General features: G+C 50.6%; 1 non-coding gene across 1 annotated transcript; it reads right to left on the bottom strand.

The window, feature by feature from the left end:
- Positions 1 to 491: 491 nt before the first annotated feature.
- On the bottom strand, positions 492 to 563 carry TRNAC-GCA (transfer RNA cysteine (anticodon GCA)). The gene has a single exon. It is a non-coding gene; the product is annotated as a tRNA-Cys (tRNA).
- Between the last annotated feature and the right edge of the window lie 14,313 nt (positions 564 to 14,876).

Below are 14,876 nucleotides of genomic sequence, written 5' to 3'. Positions count from 1 at the left end.
CACTGCATGTGGCCGTAATTTTTTTTTCCTCCGCTACGGATGTTAATTGGTAATCGCATGTTCAGATGGCAATATTCAACACAATGCCAAATGCACCTTTTTCTGTGCAGCTTTGCAAGTTCTGCATGTGGAACGGACAAAGCGCGATAAGCATCGAAAAAAGAATCGCTACGAATTCGCAGGTAGGTGCACTACGGGGCACCTAGCAATCCTCTAGAAATTAGGTGCACCCACTAATTTTTCAGGCTCCGTTTCAAGGGGCCCTACAGGTGTTCTGTGGCCCTACTACAGTCTTCAAAGCAGCAGGCAACATTTCAGATCTCGGAGTGCTGGCCTTCGAACGTACATTCCGCTTACTTTCAGAGGGTGGACAATGGTTCGTTTGTTCGTCGAAAAAATATTAATTGAACAGTGACATGTTGCAAAACGTAAGGTAAAGCAAAAAAAAAAAACACAAAAAATTTTAAAGCGAAAAAAAAAAAAATTTCACAAGGGGGCACCCGGGTTTGAACCGGGGACCTCTCGATCTGCAGTCGAATGCTCTACCACTGAGCTATACCCCCGAGTTGGTATGGCGTTTTACTTGTACACATTTTAACAGTTTGCATTTGCATTTTGGAATGATATTTTGCCATGCTTTATATTGTCCCGTAACTTTCGGGATTTCTTTTTTTTTTTACCATTTCATCAATATTGTCAATCTCCGGCAGTCGAGTCACTGAGGATTGGCGAACGAATTGGAACAAGGCGCTTGTTACAAAATACGACGGCTGTTTTATTTAGCATTTGTATTGTGCGGTTCTGGAGATTAACAGCAGACGTACAGCAAGAGTGCGTGCATTTAGAAGTTCTCTTTAGCGCTGAGGAGCCTAAAAGGCGAAACTACACCGTACCGCTTGGTTCTTTATTCTATGGCGTTGCGGTGTAATTTCTCACGCCATGGCAGCGTTGTAGGTCACTCCTAAAGCTGTTCAAATCCTGCACACGTAATCACCACGATATCGATCGAGCGGCACGCGTACGTAGTATATTAGCCATTACTTAATTGGGACTTAATTGAGACGAATAACTGCAACTACTAAAAACTGTATGTGCCGATAAAACAAATGCCACGTACTACGGGTAACCACGGGGCACACGCATCTGCGCCCTTTTCGCCTGCTGCTGCTTACTCTTTGCCGCACATCACCTTGACCACACAGCTATATGCTGTCGAAAGTTCCAAGCTTCCCCGGATGAGACTGGTCTTACATATGAATTAAGCCAACTGAGAGAGTGTGAAAAAAGTCGTGATCGAAACTTCTGCGGGCAATCTGTATGAATCTGTGGTGAGCAGCCGTCGGCGTACAGGACATAAGGTAAGCATGACATGAGCTCTGTGTGCCGGAGGGAGCGCTTTATGTTTTGCCGGCTTTGAGGACCAGGGGCGGTTTTTCTATTAGGCGCGAGCGCACATACATGATGCAACATTTTCGTAGGGTGTGGCTGGATATGGGGATATATCATTGTTGTTGGCTCTTAATTATATTTAAAGAAATAAATCACCATCCAGGCCCTGCGAAAATGGATGTTCAGCGAAGCTGTTGAAAACCACTGCAACTGCTGAGGGGCGGGGGGGGGGGGAGGTATGCGATGCTTTATTGCTTTATATAGTAATGGGAGTAATGGTAGTATTGGCAGCACGCCGCCGCTACTCCTATTGCCGTTTCTTCTTCCCTTTGCCGCTCCTCGTAATAATGCGCTGCACCTCGGGAGTCGTATACCTTTGCGTTGCGTACCCATGCATATAGCGGTGCTACAACAACAATGAAGCCAGTTGCTAGGCTGGTTCTTTTACAGACGAAAGGCTATAGCGACGTCGCTCCCCACATCACAAGCTGCCGTCGCCGTGGCAGCTTGCACAACAGTAATCTTTACTGGGAAACGTATGTGGGGAGCGCTTCGTGCTTAGCATTAGAGACCTTTAGCGTGTCCGCTGTTCCGGCAAACGGGGGTGGTTTGCGCGAATTGCCAGATGGGCGAGGGCGTAAATGTGAGCGGCCGGAGTGGTGCAGCCGCCTGGTGGCTTAGTGCTCAACCAGAAAAACACAGAGCTAAAGTTGCAGTAACCTACTATATCCTGCTTCAATACTGGTGCAAATTTTCGGCAGCGGTGTAATTGTGAGCACGATTACACAGCTGCCGAAAATTTACACCAGCAGCTAAGCGGAATATAGTAGTTGGCTCTGTTTATGTGGTTGAGCTTTGCACCACCAGCTGGCGCCACCAATCTGGCCGCTCACGTCTACGCTCACGCTCATCCGGCGAACCGCCCGCGCTTGCCAGAATACCGACGCACTAAAATTCTGCATTGTTACAAGAGCGCCTTATCAGAAATTATGTGGATCGGACGCTTGTTTTGTGCTTGTTGTTTACTGAAACGAATGCTGTTCTGTATGTTGTATGCGTGACACCAAAGAATGCATATGTAGCTGTTCGCTTCATTCAGCCTCTGCCTTAATGGGGTACGAACCACTGTTTCTGCCCACATTTTTGCTAACGGACGTGGACACGAAAAATGCCGACTGCCGCGAGGCTTATAACTTCGTTGTAAAATAATCATCATGTATACTGCAGGATGAAGTGAAGGCATATGGGATCTCTGGTCGACAATGTCTGTAAAAATTACTTTTTTTTTTCCATAGAAGAAAAGAAAGAGCATGAAAAATTGACAGTCACAAAGTCGACAGATTCAGCAGTGCCGTACGTCCAGCTTTATTGTAGCCGTCGCTCTTAGTGCTCGTTCTTTCATTTTGTCTTGCAAGTTGAATCCATCACATATGGCTGCAAATGCTATTATCCCGCAACACCATGTATACCGTATCCTCCGCCATTCTATACTTACCACGAAATCGTTATGTGCCCAACATCATTTAATAATAAGTTATTTCTCATCTCAACTAGAAATATCGGCTATCCCCAGACAAGTCAGGCAACTTTGTATTCCCAATCAGCCATTAGCCTTCCGTGGTCGGGCAAAATGGCTCGGGCCCTGCCCACATGGGCTGGTCCCGAATCATTCTGACCTTTCACGGAGGGCTAATGGCGAATTTGGAATAAAAGCTGGTTGGAATAGATTTACGTCATATATACCGGCCCATGTAATTGCTCTGTAGCCATTTTTCTAAGCATTAGGGAATGAGACACCGTCAAAAAGGCAGGTGAAACTGGCAACGGAGCGATGCATTGCAGTAGTTCCGGAATTTTTCGCGGTTGAATCAAAATTATGCTGATAGTACGTGTGTGCCCCGGCGTACACGTATGGCGTTTTGGTTTTGCAACTCATGAGCTACAGCGCACCATCGCAATGAGATGCGTCGCTTATATCACTTAATGGCGTCTCCAGTGGCGTAGTCAGAAATTTTTTTTTTCGGGGTGCACCCAGTTGACCGGGGAGGGTAAGGGGGGCTGGGCAAGGCACATACAAAATTTTCCGGGAGTGGTGGAGCGGGGGGTGGGGAGCCCGGCTGAATGGTTAGCGCGTGAGGCTGCTGTACTTAGGTAACAGGGTTCAAAACCTTCGCTCACCGTGTAATTGCCAGTGTATAAATATGTGCCACTATTCAACGAAGCTCTTCCATGGCGACATGGGTCACTGCAGACGCGGGACTGGGTAGTTACCGCGTCGTTGAAGTGATTCTTTGAAGCTGACTTGGACTAGTGGATACGTGCCACACATCACCAATGAACCTCTTCGATGCTGCCTCGGGTCAGTGGGTATGTGCCAGTATAGGAGTACTGTGTCGCTGTTCAATGAACTTCTTCGACACCAACCTGGGTAACTAAGTACGTGCCACTGAGAACGTCCCGCTCCACAATGGCGAAAAAAAGACACCTTAAATTTCGCCAATGCTGGGCGGAATCGAATCCACGTCGCAGGGGTTTCTCAAGGACAGCAACCGTTGGCGCGAGCAGGGTGCGGAACAAATGCACTGGGTACGTGCCGCTCTTATATGAACCTCTCGCCAACTTGCGTCACTGAATATTTGCCGCAGAGTGTGCGGCAGGCGAGGGAACAATTCTCAGCGTTCGCAGCCTCCGGCGCGCCACGCTTGTCGTTTCGGCAGTGCCACTAGATGGCGCAGCGTGTCCAGAAAGAAGCGCGAGGAGCCCGCACTTGGGCCGCACGGCGGGCCATGCATTTCGGAGGACACGCGCAGACTTCACAGCGGTGGCGCTAGATGGCGCCGAGAGTTGTTAGGGAAGCGCGAAGGAGGAGTCCCGCTGCAGTACACGCCTCATGCATACCTCGTTTCGACGGTGGCAACACGTTATGTCGCTATATATAAATTCTGTGCTAACGCGCATTGCCGTTGACATGTCATCGCGAGATGGGTTCTACGGCAATTTTTTCCCCGGAAGAAACGGACCTTCTCGTACACCACATCCACATCAGCGACGCCAGGCCTTGGAGATGCGACCCGAGGCCCTTGATCAGCCATAAACGGGCCTAGCTGTTAGACGAAGCATTGGAGCGCGGTCGAACCGTCTACGTCTCCATGTTCATTCCCAGTTGATCTTGCCGCAAAACGAGACGGATCCGCACACCTGTGCATCCACTACCGCAAGTTGAATGCCATGAAGGCAAGAGACTCTTACTTGATTCCATTCATTCAAGAGATTACCTAGGCCCTATCAGACGGCACGTTTTTCACTACTTTGGACTGCGGTCGCAGCTATTTGCAGACACAAGTACATTCAGACGATGTAAACAAGACTGTATTCACGTGCCCCTGTGGCTTGTTTCAGTTTGTGCGCATATCTTTATGGTCTAAGCAGTGTTCCAGAAAATGATTAGGTGAAGCTAAACACAAGTTCGCTGTTTGGTACTTAGGGGACATCACAACGTTTTCGCGCTCCTTCGACGACCATCGAGCATTCGCAGATTGCACCATAGCGCCTACACGACGCTGGGCTGACTGCTCATCCGGGGAGATTCCAGCTTTTGGCCACGCCGAAGATTGACTTGCTTGGCTTCGTGGTGGATAACTGGGCGTTTCGCCTCAGTCCAGGTAAGCTGCGCGTTCTCCTAGAGGGTTTAGTGCACTTCACTGGGCTGTGAAAAGCCCGCAGCCTATGGTGTTGCGCTGCTAAGCACGAGGTCGCGGGATCAAATCCCGGCCGCGGCGGGCGCATTTCGATGGGGGCGAAATGCGAAAAACCCCTGGCTCTCCCTTAGTCGAGAGTTAGATGCAAGCATGAAATGGCTACCGGCAAGGCAGATTGGTTGGAGAGGATACTAGCCATAATCCTAAAATGGGTCTAGTGCACGTTCGCAACGGCACACCCCACCACATCACACCGCACCACGTCACACTACACTGCCTGCAGGGGCGTAGCCAGGAGGGGGAGGAGGCTTATGGACCTTCAGCGCCCCCCCCCCCCGAAATTTTTTCGTGCTTTCATGCACTGTCGACCAAAAATCCCCTGGCGCCGGAAATTATTCTGGATTGCGAGGCAGTCGCGCCACACTTCGCTCCGTTTGCAACGTGCCGCACGAGACATTGTTTGATATCGCGAAATGAAAACACGTATAGAGCTGTGCTCAAATTTTACATTAAGGAGTATCGTAATCGTCGGTGAAATTTTTAACATTTTTGTTTACATTACGTCTCGCTAGGTCGGAACCAAAAGTGACGGATGAACGAACGAGCGAACGAACGAGCGAGCGAGCGAGCGAGCGAGCGAGCGAACGAACGAACGAACATGATTGACCTACTTTTTCATCAAATTCGCACAGAGAGCGCATCATTCAAACTGTCTGCTTTCAGCTCCAACAAAATACGGACACTCGGCACCAGGGCATCGAACCGGAACTCAACCTTGAAAGAAAAATAGTCATTTTTTGCTCTAACCGGAACTGGAACATTACGTTTTTTTTTTTTTCTGTTCGGAGTGAAACCGAAAAGAACAAAGTAACGGTTTTCGGTACAGGGTGGCCACCTTTTTGCAGTGTTTCATCCATTGCCTGCAATTGTGGCTCAACTATGCTACCTTACTTGTTAATACACGCGATCTTCCCTTAACCTTAGAAGGAGCAGCACTATTAGTGCAGTGTTCAACGTATCGCACCGGGGGGCAGACATCTTAGTGATGCACTCATAAGTATATACATTGGTTACCGTCAAATATATTTACGTTAGTTGGAGGCCTACACTTACCGCTGAAGTAAAGATGCGCTTCCTAGCCGGATGATGACTATTAATCGCACAAGTTTAAGTAGGTGCTAAAGAAATGATATATTGCTTCTGACATATGCTCTTCGGTTTGCAACGTGATTGTTAAATCGAAGCTTTGTTCGCCTACTATAACATGTTGTTGCAAATGTTTTATTTATAATAAACGGGTATGACTTGCTCTTTTGGTGTTGACACTGTGGGGAGAATTACGAGAGATAATGGGAATTAGCATAGCGCAAATTAAAATTGCTCGGACAAAAATGTCTCGCAGAAATATCTTATACTACAGTCCAGGACCCGCTTTCTGTGCTGTGATTCCCTTCTTGACCTTGTAGGAGTTGAGGAGGACGTCGGGATGAAACACTTGGGAGGTTTATTTACATTATTTACAGTGAGCGTATATTAACAGTCTTAAGGTCATTACGGGCCGGCAGCAACTCGGACGCTGCGGTTCGCGGCAAGAAGTTCGAAAGAGATGAATCAAGGAATGCTCTAGGAATGCCCTCTTGCTGCTCCCGGTCTGTGTCTTTTAAGCCCTTCGGTGTCCCGAAGACACGTCACGTTCGGCCAATGGGCGAGCCCGCTCAGATGACGCCTATTTCGGCCGATCGGCGAGCCCGCTCAAGTGTCGTCATTTTCGGCCAATGGTAGGCGCCCGTGCGATGGTGTCATACCCGGCGAAGAGAGTCGCCGCTGGGTCCCCAATTGTCCGAGGGCTTAATTCTCCCTGCGGTCTTGCCTTGCTGACTTGCAATGCGCCGTCACAATAGCCGGATGGGGGCGACGCGGTCGTGGCTTCACGGTGCATTACAGCCGTCTTGCCATGGGGTCCACGTTGCTTGGAACAGTGCCTGGCTCTCGCTTCACTTTCGGGAAGAGTCAAGCAGTCAATAGCTCCACCGGTTGCACACGAAGTGGGGGCCGCCAACTTGTTTGCACGTGCCACGCCTCAGGAATGTGGTATCCGTGCTTCTGCGCTCCTTAATTAGCTGTGGTGCGATTCGATGTGGTCTGGGGAACTCGAAGTAGGCTCAGGAAACGGCTCCGTATCTAACAATCTTTTCCACTGCTGAAAACTTGCGGGACGGAGGACAGCGGGCAGGCGGCTTGTAATCTTGTGTCTTGGTCAAAATGTTCGATTGGTTTCTGACATTGAGCCTCAAGGCAGTGTCCATATGCCCACCTAACTGAGAGTCATGGAATTTGGCAGCTTGTCCTTATCTAATTCCCGACAAGTGCAGTGGTCAACTTGCGTATCAGACAAAGGTGTAAGAGGCGTGAAAAGAAGGCCTTACCTGCAGCATTGAGGACCTCGTTACAAGTGCGCTGGAACCGTCCAAGTAAACCTTTACATACACAACGCCGTCAAATACAGCCAAATCAAGAAGCTCAAATTACAGGAGAAGAGATTCAGCATGACTACGTACATTACGGCGCCCGAAAACTCGGCCAAAGGAATCATCCATGGGATTCCGGACTACGACACACAAGAAGACATTATTAGAAGTTTGGCGCGTAATACCCCCCGGGTCCTGCACGCCAGGCGCATGGGCAAGACGTCCTCAGTTATCATCGTTTTTCAAGGTGAAGAAGTACCACACTACGTCAACTACCGAAATACTACGTACCGATGCCTTCTGTACAAGAAGAAGACCGAAGTGTGCGGAATCTGCCGAAAAGTCGGCCACCGGGACGATGTGTGCCCCACCCCGAACGAAAAATGTTGTATCCGGTGCGGCAAGCAAAACCCGCCAACAGACCATGACTGCGAACTAGTATGCGCTATCTGCAACGGCAACCATCTCTCCGGCTCCAAGCAATGCAGGAAACGTTTCCAAATCCCCTACATCATCCGACAACGACAGTGGCAGAAACTCTCGGTCTACACCACAGTCTGTATGCCGACGACATTACCCTGTGGGTGGTTAAAGGCAGCGATGGAGATATAGAAACCACGCTGCAACAAGCTGTAGACACGGTTGAAAAGTACGTTACCGACAAAGGCCTCGCCTGCTCCCCGCAAAAATCAGAACTCTTCCTACTCAGAGCCCCTACAAACCGCAAATCCGACACTGCGCCATCCCCAGAAATCACTGTGCGAGCCGGAGGAGGCGCGATCCCGGTGGTGACCACCATCCGTGTACTAGGCCTCTTCATGCAAGCTCACGGGCGCAACGGCAACACAATTCATAAACTGGAAGCATGCGTTCAGCAGACGATGCGACTCATTTCAAGAATTGCCAACCGGCACTCTGGCATGAAAGAAGCCAACCTCATAAGGTTGGTACAAGCCTTCGTTCTCAGCCGCATCACCTACATCACCCCGTACCTCTGCCTCAAAGCGGCTGAGAGAGAGAAAATAGAGGGGATTATCCGGAGGGCCTATAAACAGGCTCTTGGGCTACCTATAAGAACGGCCAACGCTAAATTGCTAGCCCTAGGTGTGCACAACACCCTCGATGAACTAGTAGCAGCGCACCTTATATCTCAATACGAAAGGCTAGCTCAGAGTGCCGCCGGGCGAATCATCCTCCAGAATCTCGGCATCAACTACGAGTCGATGCAAAGCATTAAAGTAGACATTTCTCACGATCAGAGGCGCCATCTCAAAATTAATCCACTCCCTAAAAACATGCACCCCGAATTCCACAAGGAAAGGAGGGCCGAGCGGTCCAAAGCCCTACATCAGAAATTCCACTCCTTCAAAGACGTAGTCTATGTCGACGCAGCAGAATACATAGAACGCAACTGCATGTCCCTTGCAGTGGGGGACTCCTCAGGTCAAATACGCGCTGGTGGTTCAATTCTCACCAGAAGCTCCGAAACAGCGGCAGAGGCGGCTATCGCTCTGGCAATAGCCTCCACACATTGTCATTACATTATTAGCGATTCCAGAGCAGCAGTACGCAATTTTGCGAAAGGTCGGGTCTCGGCTCCCGTAAAACACATAATAGACACAAACCAACACCCACGACCAATCCAGATCATTTGGGCACCAGCACACTCCTCCCTACCCGGCAACGATGCCGCCCACACCGCCGCTCGAGGACTCGCCAACCGAGCACCCGGACGGCTCACGCTAGGGTCAGGGAGGGATCGCATGGGCAGTTACCAGGAAATAACTCAGCACTACAGGTTAGCCAGGGCAGAGTACCCGCCAGCACACAAATCGCTTAACAAGCGACAAGAAGTAGCTTGGAGACGACTTCAGACGAACACCTACCCCAACCCCGTAGCCTATCACTACTACTACCCGGACCAATACCCTAATACATGTAAGCATTGTAAGCAAAAAGCGGATCTATTCCATATTATGTGGTCGTGCCCAGCCGAAAATCACACAAATCACGAGATGAGTAGTACTGAGCAGTGGGAGGCCGTGTTGCTCAGCTCCGACCCTGACCTGCAGGCCAAGGTCATCGAGAGAGCTGAAGAAGCCGCCCGGGCCCAGGGGCTCGTGGCTGCCTAACAACAAGGTCATCCGTCAATACCTTGTTTTCCAATAAAGTCTTCACTCACTCACTACACAACAAAACTTACGAATTTCGACATAGAACTTGAGCGACTTCGAACTATTCGTAGAAGGGCCGAGAAGCCATACAGGCGCACCAAGTCAATTCATGACCTCATAGACGCTGGACGTATGCAAAAGTAAAACCAACGTCGTATGGCGCGGCTGGAAGAACAACGGTAAAAGACGTCATGTGAATGACTCGCAAGCCACGGTCTATCATATGGAGGACGGTGCGCGGTCTTAGCTCGTCTCCGCAACAACGACATCCATTCTGCGTCCTAGCCTTCCATCAAGGCCGTTCGCAGGTTGATATAGCAGAAGATTTCTGTGTGAAGATTGCTGGTGCAGTGTTGTCACCGTCAACGGCGAAATTCTGGGCCAGGTTCCTGCGACACGCTTCCCGGAATTGAATGTGTCCTTCTCACTTGAGGAATTGGACGCTGCTCTGGCCACCAGCAGACGTCCATCGTCGCCAGGGCCGGACGGCGTCACCTAGCTACGCTGCGTTATGCCACCTAAGTGAAGATGGCCAAGGTCCACTTCTGGAATGTTACAACCAGTCATGGAATGATGGCGTCGTTCCTGAGCGGTGGAAGTCCAGCCGCTTGGTACCACTCCTGAAGCCTGGAAAGTCGGCACTTGACCTAGCATCCTACGGACCCATGCACTGTGCACCTGTGTTGGGGAGGCCATGGAAAGAATGGTTCTCACCGGCCTCGAGTGGTATCTTGAGCGCCACAACATATAGCCTGAAGCCATGGCTGCATTCAGAAGGGGCCGTTCCCCTCCTGACAACGTCACCGACCACGTGACGTCTGTTCAACAAGAAAAAGACCTCCCAGATATATTGGTTGCATGCGCTTTTCCTCGATGCGAAAGGCGCCTTTGATAACGTAATAATAACGCACGAATTAAGCCACTAGTTCTTGATGCCCTAGAAAATTATGGAATTGGTGGACGAATGGTTTCGGTGGATTCGGAGCTATCTATTCAAAAGATACTTCTTTATGCAAAGTGCGGATGGTCGAACCACTGACCATTACACTTGCCATGGCGTCCCGCAGGGCGGGGTTCTCAGCTCCACTTTGTTCAACCTTGCAATCATTGGACTTGCCGAGGTTCTACCACATACGGTCAACCTTTCCACATATGCTGACGACATATGCATCTTGTCCTCGGCAGTTACACTTTCCCTGCATGTACGGCTCCAAAAAGCAGTGACCCTGACATTGGCGTACCTATATAGGCCCCAGCATTCCGACGGAGAAGTGTACCTTAGTCGCTTTTACCCACGAGCCCATGACCTGGTACCCCGTTTCTATTGACTACCAAACAATTTCATATGCAAAATCTCACCGATTCCTAGGCGTTATTATTGACAGAGACCTCTCAATGAGCCCCCATATCTCATACTTGAAGAAAAGGCTTACCTCGCCGGTAAGTTTCTCGCCAGTAAAACGCGGGGCACCTCTGTGGCGTCTGTGCTTCAACTATACAGGACGCTGTTCCTAGGATACTTGAGATATAGCACAACAGTGATGTCCAATGCTAACAAAACTAACATCCGTGTCCTACATAGCGTTCAAGGCCAAGCCCTTCGAACATGCCTCGGGGCTACCTCGATGTGCTTCAACAGTCGCAACAGTTGCTATCGTGACAGTCCACCTACTAACTATTAACTATACGCATAGCTGTCTACGCACTCCAGGCCCATGTTCGCCATACATATCCAGAGTCCCTGACCCCGATCTCGCCCGCTTGCCTGAGTAAAGACTCAGGGCAGCGTTTTCCAGATCACTCGCTACCAATCACTACTCTTTGTCATTGAGATATCGCCCGCAACAAGAACGCCATTACCTCTGTGGTGCCTGAAAAAAAAAAAGCCTCTTGTACGTGTGCCTTGCTATTCCACACTCGCCGTGGTTGCTCAGTGGCTATGGTGTTGGGCTGCTGAGCACGAGGTCGCGGGATCGAATCCCGGCCACGGCGGCCGCATTTCGATGGGGGCGAAATGCGAAAACACCCGTGTGCTTAGATTTAGGTGCACGTTAAGAACCCCAGGTGGTCAAAATTCCCGGAGTCCTCCACTACGGCGTGCCTCATAATCAGAAAGTGGTTTTGGCACGTAAAACGCCAAATATTATTATTATTATTGCTATTCCAGGAATTGCTAAGAAGGCTAGCCTGACCTCCGCTGCTCTCAAGCAGATCACATTGGAGTTTTTGCATAGTTCGTATACACTAACCGAATCCACGTTTCCAAGGACGGTTCGGCCTCGGGAAGCCTGGCAGGCGCAACTGTTATACCATCTCGATCGGTCGTCAAGTTATAAGACTTCACGGGTGACGACATCTGCAGGTTCCGAACTCGCTCTTCGTGGTGCTGTGGAACACAGTGAAAAGTAATTATCTAACAAATGGGCAATATTTTGCGACTCGAAAGCAGCCCTCCAAAGCGTACGAAGTTTACGACGTGGAAATTACGACCAACTGGCGTCCCAAATCAACGAAATTTGCCATTGCGTTTCTGAACGAGGACATAATTTTTCAGTGGCTGCCGGGACATTGTGGCATCGTTGGTAATCACCTCGCCGATGACGCTTCCCGACGTTCCTGCAGATTGGAGCACCGACACCCCTTATACCTCTATCGAGAGTACGCTGCAAGAGAGCTTCGCAATCTCGTGCATACCATCTTGTTGAGTTACTGGCACGCTCCGCAGAACTGTAACCGTCGATTACACAGCCTCGACCCATCACTGCAACTGATATTACCAACAAAAATTTCACGACGTGACGCAACACTGCTGTGCTGGCTGTGGGTAGAAGTAGCATGCACTAACTCCTACAACTATCGCATTGGAATGGCGGAGGCACCCACGTGCGCTAAGCCCAAGTGCGATGAGACCATTGATCATCTTCTGCGCCACTGTTCTCGTTTCGATAAGCAATGCCAGATTCTCCAGTATGCCTGGAATAGACTGGACGATAGGCCATTTACAGAAGCAAATGTCTTGGGAGCCTGTTCTCGAAGCTCATCAGCCCGGAAAGCCATTCGAGCTCTTCTACAGTACCTGTAGAAGGCTTGAGTGCCGGACTTTAGATAGGATAGGATAGGATAGGATAGGAATAACTTTAATAAAGTGCCGGCAAACGACGATTTAACGAGTCGTGACGCTGGCCAAGCGTCGACCCGGGGTTATACCCTACTCTGCACTAGCCCAGTTGGGCCCGTTTGTAGTGGGTCATGAGGCTTGTGCTTTTCGAGCGCACCCCGGGCCTGCTAGACGGCCCATAGTTGTGAGTCCTTGTCTGCAGACTGCAGTGCACTTTAAAGTTCTGGCGGGTAATTCCTGGAGGTAGCTGCCATCGGGAACCTGGTACAGTCCCACATGATGTGCCATTGGTTCGCCGGACCCGCTGCACAAACACCGCACAGCCCACTCGGATAGAGCTCTGGGTGAAGCACGTGCAGCATTGCGGGGGCGAGGAGTGACGCGGTCTGTATTTGTCTTAGGATTACGCCCTCCTCCCGACTGAGTGCCGGGTGGGGAGGCGGCATTGTCCGTCGAGCTAAGCGGTAACACTTGGTTACTTCGGCATAACTAGTCAATCTGTCCTTGGTTTCGAACCACCACACGGAACGGTCACTCTCGGGGGCGCGGAAGGTAAGCGCTCGCGCCGCCGAATGGGCCGTCTCGTTGTGGTTCGGTGAGGGTGCACACTCGCCGGCGTGCGCCGGGAACCACTTGATACGGACGGTGCTGCCGCGGTCTTGAAGTTGGAGCTTGCCGATGATGGCGGCCGCCGGCGCGCATATTCGCCCCTTGGCAAAGTTGCGCACGGCATTCCTCGAGTCGCTGAGCACGGTGCGACACTCGGCCTCGGTGATCGCCAGAGCGATGGCAACCTCCTCGGCGTCTGTGGCGTTCGTGCACCGCACGCTCGCTGCCGTTGTCTTGGTGCCGTTAGCTGCCGCAACGACCACTGCCACGAAGCCTTCCCGCTTGTATTCCGCGGCGTCCACCTACCGGGCGTGCGGGTCTTGGGCGTGTTGCTCGGTGAGGGCCTTGGCCCGCGCCTGCCGCCGTTCTTGGTTGTGCGATCAAGAAACGCGTCTTCTCGCTTTCTTTCTTTCACTTCCCCATCTGTCTCCTTCCCCACGTGTAGGATAGCAAACTGGACAAAGGCTGGCTAACCTCCCTGCCTTTCCGTCCTCCCTTCTCTCTATGCGTCGGAGCTTGGTAAAGGCTGTCACTCACATACGAGGTGGATGACGTCGGCTCGCATTCCGATGCTGCGCCTCAAACGGCGATTCGTATAGCTGTGTCTGGTAAGCAACGACAGGAAGTCTGCCCTTTAGCATCACAGGCGTCAGAGCCGCGGCCGTCTTTACTCTCCGTAAACGTTGGCCGTTCGTCACCAGTAAAACCATACAATTCATGCCGCATCAATTAAAGCTATGCTGCGACAAATAATCGACGCCCTGCATCTGGTATACTCTCTGTTTTAGATAAGTCAGTGGCGCTAACAGCTGCAAAAAACTATGCAAGCTATAGACAGTATCCTATAGCTACATTGCAGTAACCGCTGCCTCTGCATGCCAGCGAATTTGTCTGTGCTGTTAAGTGTGCGCGTACGCTTTGCATGCACAGAAACAGTACACTGTGCAACTCTAATCATCATCATCATCATCATCATCATCATTACCTTACCAGGTACTACCACCACCCTCCTGCCTCCTCACGTCCTCTCTATTCCCCAAATTCCTTCCCCGGCATGGAGTAGAAGGCCAGAGGGACTTAACTGGCCGAGCTCTCCATCTTTCTGCCATTAAAAATTATCTCTCTTTCTCTCCCTTAGCCGTTCGTCCACGTTCCTTCAGAATAGGATCCGAGAGCCGAATTCACAAAGCGTTTCGTTTCTAAGTGCTCTTTGTCATTGGTTGGCCGCCTTCGCTAATATATACATATATATATATATATATATATATATATATGTGTGTGTGTCTGTGTGTGTGTGTGTGTGTGTTTGTTCAGCATCACGATTGGCCGCTTTTTTTTTACGAACACTGCTATGGGGAACCAGCGCTGGAGTTTTCACGATGCCTGCAGCGCCGCCCTGGCGGTCAGAGCGTGCACAATG

Source organism: Dermacentor variabilis, chromosome 10, assembly GCF_050947875.1.
Source record: "Dermacentor variabilis isolate Ectoservices chromosome 10, ASM5094787v1, whole genome shotgun sequence".
Classification (NCBI taxonomy): domain Eukaryota; kingdom Metazoa; phylum Arthropoda; class Arachnida; order Ixodida; family Ixodidae; genus Dermacentor; species Dermacentor variabilis.
The sequence above is the reverse complement of the archived record's forward strand: the minus strand, read 5'-3'. Positions and strand labels throughout refer to the sequence as shown.